The sequence below is a fragment of the Amborella trichopoda genome, chromosome 1, assembly GCF_054954075.1.
Source record: "Amborella trichopoda isolate Santa Cruz 75 chromosome 1, AtrichopodaSantaCruz75HAP2 v2.0, whole genome shotgun sequence".
Classification (NCBI taxonomy): Eukaryota; Viridiplantae; Streptophyta; class Magnoliopsida; order Amborellales; family Amborellaceae; genus Amborella; species Amborella trichopoda.
This window is the reverse complement of record NC_142336.1, coordinates 58,980,567-58,995,207: the sequence shown is the minus strand read 5'-3', so window position 1 is coordinate 58,995,207 and position 14,641 is coordinate 58,980,567. Positions and strand designations below refer to the sequence as shown.

Here is a 14,641-nt window from a genome sequence, read left to right as displayed (position 1 = left end):
GTATGCTCCACTCCTTTAAGACAGTTAGTTCAATCGTGTTGCAATACAAGGGCTTCTTAAATTCAAGATGTAGTAAACTCCTCAAGCCAAATATTCAAGCCAGGATGATCTATGCAAAGGTTGTCCAATGCTTGAATTGCAATTTTAAATGAGTTATAAAGTTAGGCTTTACCATAGATATTTTAGATTAAATATTTTTTAAATAAAATTCATGTGCTGTTAAAATAGAAAATATGTAAAAAAAAACATGCCAAAAAATAGCAAGAACGGTAGGGTTCCAGTCATCCAAGAGAATCAAAAAAATCGGCAATTAAATCGGTCCAACTAGTCAACAATCGGTTCTCAAGAAATATAGATTTAGTGCTTATGTTGGGAAGGGTAAGGGCCCGGTCACCAATTTTGTTGATCGGATTACCAGTTTGGTCCGGTTTTGATAATTGTGTGAGAATTCCTAGTTCCCCCCTGAAACCCTAAATATTTTGTAAAGTTTATTTTATATTTTATAACGTCTTGCATGTGTCCCCACCCAAAAACTCATATTTTAATTTGTTTTTTAACATTTTTGTGGATCACTGATTCAGACAAGTCTAAAGTCAAGATATCAAACACGGATCTATCGGTAAATGGTCCGCCTCATCGATCTAGTTACATGTTTGGCTCGTATAAAAAAATTTATATAAAAATATTTTCATATAAAATAACTCCCTCATGAAACTAAGCTTGGAGGCTATATCACACTATAATTATCAAACAGTACTTCTTCTTTTTCGGTAGTCAAACTCTCTCATAAGATAACCTTACCGTATTTATATGATAATCAATCTATTTTTTTAACTGGAAAGAAATCTATAGGGCTTTTGTGTTATCCAATTTTATATGTTATAAAATATTCATCCCATTTTGTAGAGTAAGTATTTGTTATTACTAGGTTGTAGGCCATAACAAAATCTAAAATAGCCTCACCCATGGCATTTATGTCACCAAACTCATATCCTCTATGTCCTCTTCCCATATCCTCTACTATCATTCCCTACATATCTATTTAAGTCCCCCTCCCAATTTTTCCATTTGGTATGTCTTGTAGCTGTCCACTCTTGTCCTCCTAAAATAAAAATTAATGTAATTTATAGAAAATACACTTTGACCATCTCAACAATCAAGACTCGAAGTATTTTATTTATTTTTTCATATCCATACATCTCAAGTTTATGATGATCCATTAGAAGGCTTCCCAGCATGCAGGCAAGATTTTGTGGCAGGTTTTTTAGGTATACCATCTACATAATAGGCCAATACCTTATATAAAATTATTTCCTTTAATGAACCATGTAAAAAAAAAAAACAATCGTGAGGTGAAATTGAAATAGTCAGCAAAGAGTAAGATTGTTAAATAGCTGATAACTAAATTTTGTAAAAAAAAAATATATATATATATATATATAAAGTATATAATGTGACCGTTTATCTTTTGGTACACGGTGGTTACAATTAATCTTGACTATTATATATGAAGTGCATTTATTTATTGATCAAGGTCTAACTTCAAAATAAAATTTATTGAACTACGTGACTATCAGATTTCACGTCAGATGGTTGTAAGTAAGTGGTCTAATTGCATACAATCCCTATAAAATAAGAATAAGAAATAAGCAGTGATATCATGCAACGGTTGTATCGTAGTATAATACAATCATACTTCTTAAAAACCATGTTTGTGGCATTTGTATGACCCAAAATTTTGCACATACTCTCTTCATCTCAATAATGAATCTCCAAAAAAAAAAAATTCAATTTGAACCCTAGATATGGTCAAAATGAGTCTCCTCCAACAACTGATCTAGACCATTCATTTGGTGAATTGTCAGATCATAGTAGCATGCACTGTAGATCATTGAGGAAGAAGACTTGCTTAATGACGTATGGTCTGCTAATAGGGTCTTCCAAACTGTTATGGGATATAGATTGTTGCGCTATAGAAATATCTTTGCAGCATGTGCACTGGGAAACAAAGAAGCGAGTTGATGTGTTGGTCCTAATTGCGATCTCTAGTAAGAGTTTTCATGTGCTTCTCTCCCTTTCTCGCAGTATCCATTTGTATGACGAGTCTTTTATATAATTCGCTTATCCATATCCTTTAAAAAATTTCAATGCAAGAATTATATGCCAGTGTCAGGATTCCTCTTAGCCGTAGATTCTACTGATGAGACAACTTGAGAAATATATGTGAGGAGACTTCTGATGTTTTTGAATTGATGTTAGTTTCTGTCCGAAAAGGAAAATTGAGCAAATAATGCCTTTTCCATGAATTACTTCGCTTGAAAGTAGATGGTTGTTTTGGGTTGAATGGGGGGGGGGAAGAAGGGGGGGAGAAAAATGAAATGCATGGAATGTGTGAAAGGGAAGAAACATTGTTTATTGGCACACTTGAAAAAGTTAGATTGCTTTGCTACTATCTGTTGAAGAATCAACTCTTAGCTACATCCACTAGAAGGTGCATCAATAAGTGCAGTAATGAATGTTACCATCTCCTTGTGTAGCCGAAAAGTTGCTGAAGAAATTCTTATGCGGTTGATTTTTTTTGCTTTACTAGTAGCCAAAACGGATGGGGCATTAGAAAGATCAGTGCTCCTTAGTATATGAAAGAACATTTGCGTCTAGTTCATATACAGGAAATGCTTGCATGGAGGCCCTGAACATTGAGATTGAATACCATAGTCAAGCTGTCATTGAAACATCTTAATCTTTTGAAAAATACACTTGATAGGCATGTCCAATTACTTTTTTCAGAGGTAATTGCCCACTGATGTTTACCATGTCATTGTTGAATATGACTGTAGAGAGAAATGTAAGTATTTGCAAAAATATGTGTTTATGCACATGATCAAGTGATCAGAATCTTCTGGAGATAATATATGTGTGATGACTTTAGGCTCTTTATAGTCTCTAGGCTTGATACCAGTGATGGAGGGCTGTGAAAGCCATAAAAGCTCATATTAGGGTTGTGTTATGGACACCATAATGATTGATGTGGAGCATCATGGCGCATCATCTTGCACTAAGGGAAATCACATAAAATCAAATTTATGTTTTCATCAGTAGATTGTATGGTATTATTACTATTTTGGGTAGGTCAGCGATGGAATTTAAACATTGGACACTTTGTTGCAGCCGTCAATGCTCTGGCCAGTGGCCACCAAATCATGAGCCCAATAAATCCCTAGTAAATTGTATATATTCATTTGTTACTATATGAAAAATCGTAGTTTAGGAAATGCCCATTGTTCGATAGTTTTATCTTGATTTATTTCGGAATATTCTGGTTGGCAATCCTTGCATGCATAGTGCTAAATACTGGTTTATGATATGTGCCTCCCACCTTCCAGTCAATTTTATTTTTAGGTCAGATTTCTATGGTCGCATCATTGATCTTCACCAAATAAAGGGAAATGATAGCGTGATACAGGTGGAGCACCAAATGTTTTCCTTCATCCACCTAAAAAACTAATTTTGAGGTGTGGGGGGCACATCAAAAGAATTTCTTAGTCCTTAAAAATCTTGGTTTGGAGCTCCAAAAGAGCTCTAAATCCTCCCGACCTATCACCCATTTTGAAAGAGCAAGTGCTAACTTACAAATGTCTTAATTGGATCTTCATGCCTCTTGTTATATTTTCATTCCTCGAAAGAAAAAGTCAGCTTGAATGTGAAGACCAAATCAGACCCGCTGCTCTCCCACATATGTATGGTTTTTTTTTAATCAGATATGTGTGGTATCTCATGACTCATGCTCTAAAGTCTAGAAAAGAAATTTTTGTGAGACCTACAGTAGATTGTTATCTGCTGCAGAGATTGTTATGCATCATTGTCGGCTTCTTTCCCTCACTGTTTCACAACCTTATCTTCTTCTTCTTTTTTGGTTCTACTTAAGGTGGAACGGATACTTCTATGAGCTGCAGAGGAGAGAAGGGTAAGCCTTGTTTCCAAAAACTTTCATTCTTGGTCTATCTAGGTGCTATTATATCAGAAGGTTGATCTTGAGACAGCAGAAGCTTTGGACCAGTTTTTTATTAAATTGAATTCCTGTGCAGAAGGAAATGTGCCGTTTACCTTCATACTTGATGATCCTACTAGCAATAGCTTCATTGAGAACCCATAAGCCATGATCAAAAGGACATTGATGCAATTAATATCATCATGATGGTGTCTTCTTGTTGTGCCTGATTGTTTATTTCAATTTTAGAGTGGAATGTCACTTGCTTGCAAACTGGGAATTGCCTACTGAGGAAATAACTAAAGACTCTAACCACTAAGTAGGTGTTAAGGAGAATTTCTATCGTCCATTTGAGAGTGGATTGTTATGTTTTACTTCTATTTTTCGATTTTTATGGGTTCTTTTTTTTGTTACTTCTGCATATTCTGTCCATGATGTACTGTTCATCCTTTCCTAGGATACATGTATGTATATGTTTAAGATGCATCACGTAATAAAGGTAAGGTTTAGGTCGTCTTGTATCACTTCTGGCCGGTAAGTTCCCTATGAGAACTACTTGATATAAATTTAACACTCTAGTTGATGGATCACTCATTTGATGCCCTAAGGTTACACCCATGAGCATGGGGTGGATTATGAGGAGATTTTCAGAGTTGCTTAGCTTAACGTTGCCCAAAAATTCTATCATCTCTCGCAGGAAATTTGTGTTTCAGGCTGTCTCAGACTGCATATGCTGTTGTGTCAGCAGATGGTTCACCATTATTGGGTCTCTATTGACTAACATTTGGTTCACTATTATTTGGTCAAACCTCTTAAACAGGTCCTTAGATGTCTTCTTTCTATATGTAAAATAAAGATTGTTTACAAAGAGACCATTTATTTTTTGTACATGTAGATCAAAATCATTCACACTCATTAGATGTCATCAAATTGGATGGCTTAAAGTGAGTCACGAAGTCCGAGAAATTATTTTTTTTGGAGTTTTGTCTATTCAATGATATTTTGACAATCACCTATTTTGAAATTTAAGGGACAATAATGATTGTGACATCCATATACTAAAGATAAATGGTCTCTTTATAAACAATCCAATTAAAATAAGGGTTTGTACACTATGGGGCAATTTACCATGATTACCTACAATCACTCCCAGCAATTAGATATCAAGTTGGATGGCATGAGATGTATCACGAAGTACAACAACTTCTTTTTTTTTAAACTTTAATACATTTACAATCACTTGATTTAAAATGTGATGGGCAAGAGTGATCTTAACCTCCTTATACTAAAAGTAAATGGTCTCTGGGTACTTTTCCTTAACCATGACATGAAACAACTCCAATACACTTTTTTTGTTGGGTAGTTCAGCCGTGCATGCTCGATTTCAATTTTGGACAGTCGTATATAGGCCAACATACAGGAAGGGACCTTGCAGTTGTCATATGGGCTCGCTTTAGCTTCAGACCAAGGCTAGGCCAGGCTACCCTTGGCTCAGCCCATCCTCATCCCAAAATTGTATTGATGCTATAATAATTACTTTGATGATGGCCACATATGGCGTTATATAGAGTACAAGTATACAATAATCTTTCTTTGTTTTGAAAATTTTATTTTTTATACAATGGAAAGAAAAATCTCACTATGTTTTATATTTAAGGGAAATTATCAAGTAATATCTCTTAAATTTGTAAAACTTTGAAACTAGCCTTTTTTTTTTTTTTTTCTTTCAAATTTACACCCATACCATATTTTCTCCATTTTTTTATATCCCCATAACGTTCACATTTTTTTATATCCCCAGAATCTTCACATATCCCCATAACGTTCACATTTTTTTATATCCCCAGAATCTTCACAGATCTAATAGGTCCCTGAAAGCCTTGGAATTTGCAGATGGAAGTCCTTAGGTCCTTTACGGCCCCTATTAGGTCTGCAAGTTGGGATGGCAATGGACCCGACTAGACCCAGGACCTGACGGTTAGACACGACCTCGGGTCTAGGTATAGGTCCAAATTTTGTACCCGAACAATATTCAGGTCTAGGTCCAAGCAAGCGCTAGATGTTCATATTGTCACAATATTGGTAACATTGATAGTATTATTGGGAGAAAAAAAAAAAAAAAATCTCATAGTCATAGGGTAGATGATGATAAAAAAAATGCAAAAAATTAAAAAATAATAATAATAAATAAATAATATACATTCATAGTTTAGTTTTAAAAACGGGTGAGGTTTATCTGGGGTGCCCACCGTATACCATGCACCGCTAAATTTTGTGAAAGTTGTAATTCCAATGTCAAAAACCTTACAATAGCTTGAAAATTCATGCTCAAGCTAATAATAAAATTTCAAATTTAAAAAATAGTGCAGATCTATAACACTTGAAAATCTTAAAAATAGATGGTCTAGATTACTTGTTACAATACTCATTAAAACCAGTAACCTTTGCCATTTCCAATAGCAAATTAAAAAAAATTTGAGGTAAACTAAGAGCAATACCCAAAGTCTGGAAATTCAGGACAAAGTTGCATTACTCCACACAAGATCAAAAGCTCATATGCCCTCTTATCAGTGTAAAGAAGACCCCATCCCATACAAATCATCAATACCATTACAATATTGGAAGAATAAGCACCACTAAAGAAAGCTAGTTACCATGTGAACCGTTCAATATGCAGACCAACCTCAGCCAAAGGACATAGACCTTGGCCAAGGCAAATCACTTTGTGGACTCGACCGATTCCTGCACATGGCCAAAAGGCCCTAAATAAATTTAAAAGAAAAATAGTAAAAGTAAAATAAAACCGAATGCAACTTTAAAAAGTTAAAATAAGCACAAAAATGTAAAAAAAAAATGGTCCCAAAGAGGAAAATTGTTCATTACAGGCATAGGAATGTATTCCCAAATTTCGCTCTCCATATCAAAGGCCACCACCGTCCGGTCTGAAACTCTGTAGTAAACGCCACGCACGCAAATGTCCGACCACCAATGGGTTGGTACTAGAAAGCTAACGTCTTTCCAACATCTCATGGCCGAGCTGAACATGGCCCTCCTTCTCACCAGCAACTTGAAAGTGTGGTTCACAGGGTTGAAATAAAACCCTGCAATCATACGAAGGGACATAACCATAACATTACAATGATGGAAGGGTGAGATGTTGCTTAGTTACAGGATTACGCACAAAAATCATCCTAGTGTTTTCTGAAGTTGTGTAGCACACCATGCCATTGCTGCAAATGAACTTAGTAACACGTCCTCTGGACGAGGGCGGACTTACCAGGGTTTGACTCAAATATTTTTGGGTGGATTTCTTGGAGACCCGAAGAAGGAAGAAGCCAAAGATATCGGGAATCACATCAATGGTATCAGAAGGTAGGGTGGGAGAGAGAGAATGGATCTGTGCAAAATACTTGGAGCCGAGAAGTTGTTGCCATGATTTACACACACATTTTAACCTGTACATCGATTCAACAGTGAGGGCCGATAAAATGCAGACGCAAATATCATCAGGAATATGAGGACAGCAAATTTGGGATGAACACCTTCTCTTTCTAGATTTTCCCTCTACATTTGCATTGGTGGTAAAAGGTTTAAAGATAAAGAGTAGAGAGAAAGTAAGAACAAGTTATTTAACCTTGAGAGGAGGAGTCCTTTTGTTCCCTCTTTTATGCCGTTGATGCCTGACGTGTTTTATTTTAAGGTGACTATTAAGGCGTGCTCCTCCAGGGGCACCATGCACACTTTTTTATCTCAAACAACAAATATATTTGAGAAAGGGGCTGGGCTATGGTTGTAGCAACCCACATCATTGTATCAAGGTTTTCATTATCACCACTAACATCACCTCACCAAAACCTTCAAAAAGCTAACCTCTCGACTATTTGAAAAACAAACCTCTCGACTATTTGAAAAACAATGGGTAGGGGCCAATCTTTCTCATCGAATTACCAAAACAAAAAAATATGTGCTATTTCAAAAAATAAAAAATAAAAATAAAATGAACAATTTTAGAATCCCAAATTATTATTTTCAAAATTAGAGAAAATGAATCAAGCCATTTAATTGAAATCCCACGAGGGTGCAATGGTGGTTTCGGATTTCAATGGGCTCCTTGGCTCAAAATTTCAAGTTTGGTAAAGGGCATATTTGTCTTTTTCTTTTTTTCTTTTTTTCTTTTTTTAAATATGTAAGTTGGTGATTTAGAACATCAATCATAAAATGAGTGTAGCCGATACGAGAATGTTGAGATTGATAAATGACAAGACAAAAAGGGATAGAATTCAATACGAAATTATGAATACATTCGAGAAAATTTAGATGTGGCACTAATAGACGATAAGATGAGAGATAGTAGAATTAGGTGGGGATCTTGCGTATCTATGATGACTTATTTTTAAGGCAAAATGGTCGGTTTAAATAATTTATTATAATTTATATTTTTGTTAGAGCTTGAAATCCTTTTTTTTTTTTTACAACCATAATATTCAAGTCGAGATGATTGATTTATCCGATGCTGGACTTGCAATTTTGATGAGTTGGACTTGCAATTTTGATGAGTTGTGAGGTGAGGATTTACTTATTTTGATAGGGTTGCAACCCTATCAAACGATTAGTTGGTTCAACCATTATAATAGGGCAAGCGGCCAAAAAAGTGATAAAAAAATAAAATAAATATATAATAAATATAATAAAATATGAAAGGTGTATTTAAATAATGATTAAACAAATCACATCTAAATGAAGTTGAAAATTAATGAAAAATGAATTTTAAATAATCAATTTGTGCATAGGGGTGTTTTTGAAATTTTTAAAAAAGGAAAAAACCTAAAAATAAGTACTAACATAATTCCCAAACTAACTGACTCGATGCCTTTTGAGCTACCAGTACGTTTTGGGTTTTGTGCATATATATCCCAATTTTATAGGTGTTTTAGAGATGAATCTCCTCGCATAGGAAGTGGTTGCACTTCCACACTTATATAGATGTGTCTATCAAGAGTGCCCATGTATATAAAACATTCGGACTTATGTATAGTCCATAGACCACATCAAGAGTATAACACAACGTACTAACATATAGGTCATCACTAGACTCATCCATTGTATGGATTTTTAAGCATAGGTGCTTATAAAAATTTATCGTCTAGTGACCAAACTAATCATATGTGTAAATTGTTTTTACCACATTAAACCAATAATTTTGAGGTTACAAAATACTATGTTTGATTCTCTAGATGATTACTCAATGGACTCTAGTCCCATTCGTTTCGACATCTTACTAATGTCATCCCTTGCAAGGCTTTTTGTCAAACGATCAACCAAAAAATCCTTTGATCTTAAATAATCTACATTTATCATTTTATCCCCAATTAACATTTGAATGGAATTATTTCTTATAGCAATATGTGTAAAATTTTCATTATATGCATCATTATAAGCTATCGCTATAGTAACTTGATTATCACAATATATAGTTATCGCATGCATTAGTTTTGACTATATGTAAATGTCATATAACAAATTATTTAGCTATTCGACATCTTTATTGACTGAGTCTAAAGCAATAATTTAAGACTCCGCGGCGTGAAATACATGTTTGTTTATTTGATTACCATGATATCGCACCACTTGCTAGTGTAAATATCCATCCCGATGTTGATAATTAATCTTGGATTTCTTTGTTCACAATTAGCACCACTATATCATTACAACAATATAGGATAATCCATATATTTTATGGTATAATTGATAGTTATTTCTAAGTATTTTAGTATTAAAGATATAGCATCTCCATGCTCTTTATTTGGACAACTTGTATATCTACTAAGTTTGCCTATCGTATATGTATTGTCAAGCATCGTGCTAGTCATTAAATACATTAAACAACCAAATATCTTAACATATTCAGGTTGAGATATACATTTCATATCATTTTTTTTTAACCTTATATGAGGATCTTATTTTTTTTAAAAAAAGGGACACAAATTACCGATTCCACCGATTTTTTCGATCCACCGATGCGAATCACCGATCCATTTTTTTAAGGCAAAATATCTCCATATATTTTATTTTTAGGTTTCATTTATTGATAAACTCAAAATTTTAAAAAATTCTTCTAACCCCATTACTACTTTAAATCTATTTTTTAACCTAAACAAATGTAAAAAAGACATGCTCTCTCTTCAAATCTCGCTTTGGTTACAAAAAGCTTCTCTTTCAAAAAACGAGCACTCTTTGATAGCATCACTGCTCTATCAAATAAGGCCAGGCCTCTGTTCTCTTGAAGGCTTATTTCTTCAAATCCCCCATTTTATTTGCTCTATTTCTCTCATCCTCCATCTATCTCCCTCCTCCCATGCGTAAATCAGCCCATCAACAACCAATTCTTATGTATTTTCAATACAAGCTTCTTTTAAGAGCTAGCGCTTGAAGATTATCAGGCTACATCACATGTTTGGCTTCTATCTTTGAACTACCAAAAAAAACCTTAACATATTGTGCTTTTTAGAATGAATTTTTGTGGCTTCATTTACGACATGATCAATGGGCAAGTTAGGAACATAAATTTGAAGAAAATTGCAAGAGAATCACATGCGACAGTAAATATTGCAAATCCTCTTTGCGAAAGCTCAACCCCCTCTTCGCAAACCAAAACAACATAGAAATCAACAAATGGTTCAGGCTCAGTGTAAATTTAGCGGCTCTCAAATCCCAGTAGAAATCGAGCTATTTGCTATCAATTTCGAAGGATTTGACCCCTTTTTGCTCCAAACGTACCATGGTTTGAGCTCCATTTTGCATGTGTAGTGATACCCGGATTTTCTAGGGCAATGGAGAGGGCATGCGCCACTAGGTTTTACATCAGGTCAGTGTGACTAGATGTCGGAACCCAACGATTTATGTGTCATATAGGCAATTCATGGTGCTCTGGTTCAATTTTCCGGCAATATTGGCCAGGTCTTCGGCCAGCTTTTTGCCGGAAAAACAAGTGGGAATGTGGACGGAGTCTTGCATTGAATTGAAATTTAGAATGGGATGAGGGATATCTTCATCAATAGATGATAAAGAGAATACCAATGGCTGACGCGATGAGAGAGAGAGAGCTAGAGGAGAGATAGTGAGGGGAGAGAAATGGGAAAGAGCAGAGAGAAGGGTGCGGGGATAGAAAAAAAAGAGAGAAGTTTGGGATGATGGGTTTTAGAAAATTGATGTTTTTTAGATTTGTTTGAATTAAAAAAATAAGTTTAAATATCTTTTAAAATTTTTGGTCTATTGTGAAACGAAAACTTAAAAATAAGATATATAAAAATATTTTCCCTTTTTTAAAACATTGTTATTGACATATTTATCAACCTCATTTATCTTAAAACTATTTGACATCAACACACTGTCAAATTGTTTATACAATTGTTTAGGTGTTTGTTTTAATCAGTAAAAAGAGTTAACTAATTTATAAACTTTGTTATCATGTACTGGCATCACAAACCCTTTGGGTTGTTGCATATATATTTCTTCATCTATGTCACAATTTAAGAAAACAATTTTTACACCCATTTGATGTATTACTAGATGATTAATAGAGGCTATTGGTAAGAACAATCTAATAGTATAAATTCATGTCACAGGTGCATATGTGTCAAAATAATCAATGCCTTCTTTTTGCTTAAATCATTTCGCAACTAATCCTACTTTATATTTATTAGTAGAACCATCATCATTATTTTTTCTTTTAAATATCTATTTACAACCTATGAATTTAGAACTAAGTGAAAAATCTATTAATTTCCAAGTTTTATTAGTTATTACGGTGTCCATGTCACTATTTATAACTTATCTTCAAAAAAAAATTGTACATTAAGATGCTAATGCCTCACTTAGTGATGTATGATCTTCCTCCACATTTGAGATAATAGGTATAGAATTTAAAATCTTATTTTGATTAGCCTCAATCAATAAATATAAAAATCAGGTCCAAAGTTGAAAGATGGATCACCTCTAATTATTTTACTTGTTTTTAGTTCCATTTTATCTTCAACATTATTTTCTACATGTTCTTCATCAATATTTTTATCATTGTGGATGTTCCTGCAGGAAATGCCATATTAGGGCGTCTTGTTGTCGTCGTAAGAAAAATCCGCTGTGAAAGGGATGAGGGCTGGGAGGGTTTTCATTATTATTTTCATTTGGCAAGCTACTTGATTCATTTAATTCACTTTTACAAGTGAGAATTTCAAAAAAATCAACATCTTTAGATTTAATTATTGTGTTAGAATTTAGATCCAAAAATCTATAACATTTACTATTTTGTGAATATCTCACAAAAACATATTTTGTGGTTATAGGAACTCTTTGTTTTTTTTTAATGATATGGAAGTCTAACATAAGCAAGACAACCCCATACTTTGAAAAAAATTCAAAACATGTTTTATAATAAACCAAAACTCAAGCGATCATATCACTTTTTTATATGGAATTTTATTTAAAATAAAACATGCAGATAATAAAGCTTCACAGCATAAATTCAATGGCAATGAAGAAGAAATCAACATAGCATTTACTATTTCAATTAAAGTTCTATTTTTCTTTTATGCTAATCCATTTTGCTGAGGAGTATAATGAGCAATTACTTGATGAATATTCTCCACCCTTGTCACTTCTTTTGATTTTAATTCTTTTACTTAATTGATTTTCAACTTCCGCTTTGAAATCTTCAAATTTTTCAAAAGTCACATATTTATGTTTAAGCAAATAAACATAAACATATATAAAAAAATCATAAATAAAAGTAATAAAATATCTTTCACCACATCTAGTTGAAATATTATTTAAATCACATATATCACTATGTATAAGTCCTAACAATTCACTATTTATTTCTATTGACGGAAATTATTTTCTAGCTATTTTTGCTTGCGCACATACTTCAAATTTTTCTTTAGATAAATCATTACAATTAGATATCAATCATAATTTAACCAAATATTTAATATAATCATAACACATATTACAATAAGTCAAAATATAATCAGAAGACTTATTTATTCCATTCACTAAATTAAAATTGAACATCTCAATCACTAAATTAAAATTGAACATCCCTTCACAAGAGTATCATTTGCCAACAAATACATCATTTACTGTTAATATGAATTTATCATACCCAATAGCCATTTTAAAGCCTTTATTGTTCAAGATACATCCCAAAACAAAATTTATTTTCATATCCAGTGCGTAATACACATTTTCCAAGGTTAAAATCTTGTTCAAACTAAATTTTAGTTCCATCGTTCCCTTTCCATACATTTTAGCCACGACTTGGGTTCTAAGCTAAACTAAATTATCGTCACCCACTAGTTCGAAGGTCTTAAACATATATGAAAGGTAGCACCGGTATCGACCCACCATCCATTATCTTTATCGATTATGTTTACTTTCGTGGGCATTGCTATAAATTGTTCATCAGTGATCATGTTCGCTTGGTGTCTAAACCTTTTGAGCCATTTTCGGTGTCGACATTCTCTTGAATAGTGCCATAATTTTTCACATACACAACATTATGCTTTTTATTTTTATTTTTACTAACATTAGATTTTTTGTTCTGATAATTTTATATGGACCATAGGAAATAAAGGCTTATTGTTATATAGAGCATTTGATTTTTGCTCAACACAGTTTGCCTTAGTATGAAAATTCATAGTTTCGTATTTCTTTTCCCTAAGTCTATTATCTTATTCAATTCGAAGGTATATTTGAAGTTGAACCAAATCAAGGTCCATTTTTTTATGTTTCATTTTCTTTTTGTACTCTATCCAAGATGGGGGTAGCTTACGAATCATAAAGCCTAATAGAAAAATTCCATAATCTTTCAGTTCATTGACTACAAGCTGCGATTCATAAACTTGAGAAATAATTGGTTTATTTTGAATGAATTTAAAGTCTGTAAAATTAACAATAATGAACCTTTTATTACCAGACTCTTCCGTGAGGTACTTGGTTTGAAGTAGTTTCTACAGCTCTCTCGCCGTGTCAATGGGTGCATATATATCATAGATCGGGTCCTCCAAAGCATTGATGATGTGTCATTTGCAAATATAGTCGTCCTTCATCCATATTTTGCAGCCTTGAGTTTGCTCCTCGGTTGAGTCATTAGATGGAGGCAGTAGTGTAGGCATAGGCTTGGTGACTATGTAAGCATAGACTCGGTGACTATGTGAGCCACTTTGAGAGTAGTAAGTAGGAAGATGACCTTCTGTTGTCATCTCTTGAAATTCAGGCCATTGAAGCGGTCGAGTCTTGTAAAATCATGGTTCATGACTTTCAAAAACGTCTCCTTTTTCCACCTATGAAATATCGTATTGAATTGTTGAATAATTGGTGGGTGAACTGCGGGCAAAAGATGGCATGGTTTTAGAAAACTAAATGTCTTAAGAGTTCTTTTCTTTCGAGCATGCATGAGCAATATTTCAAGATGATATTTACCCCCCTTGGATATTCTATTTGATGTGCATAAGAAAAACACTTCATCATCGGATATAAGAAAACAAAGAGGTATATTTGATGTTTCTAAGCTTTATGCACCCTAGCTTGGAACTTATACTAGACACTAGATTTTTGATAGTTTAGAGAGAGAATGAGAGAAAAAAATGAGTAGGG

The 14,641-nt window shown here is 33.6% G+C and overlaps 2 long non-coding RNA genes across 2 annotated transcripts; one reads left to right on the top strand and one right to left on the bottom strand.

The window, feature by feature from the left end:
- The first annotated feature begins 3,616 nt into the window (after nt 1–3,616).
- Nucleotides 3,617–4,512, top strand: LOC148783958 (uncharacterized). Its single transcript, XR_016042796.1, has 2 exons — nt 3,617–3,964; nt 4,086–4,512. It is a non-coding gene; the product is annotated as an uncharacterized LOC148783958 (long non-coding RNA).
- A 1,980-nt stretch (nt 4,513–6,492) lies between these two features.
- On the bottom strand, nt 6,493–7,625 carry LOC110007820 (uncharacterized). The gene is made up of 3 exons (XR_002282076.2): nt 7,266–7,625; nt 6,872–7,089; nt 6,493–6,730 (listed from the first exon to the last, which is right to left on the bottom strand). It is a non-coding gene; the product is annotated as an uncharacterized LOC110007820 (long non-coding RNA).
- Between the last annotated feature and the right edge of the window lie 7,016 nt (nt 7,626–14,641).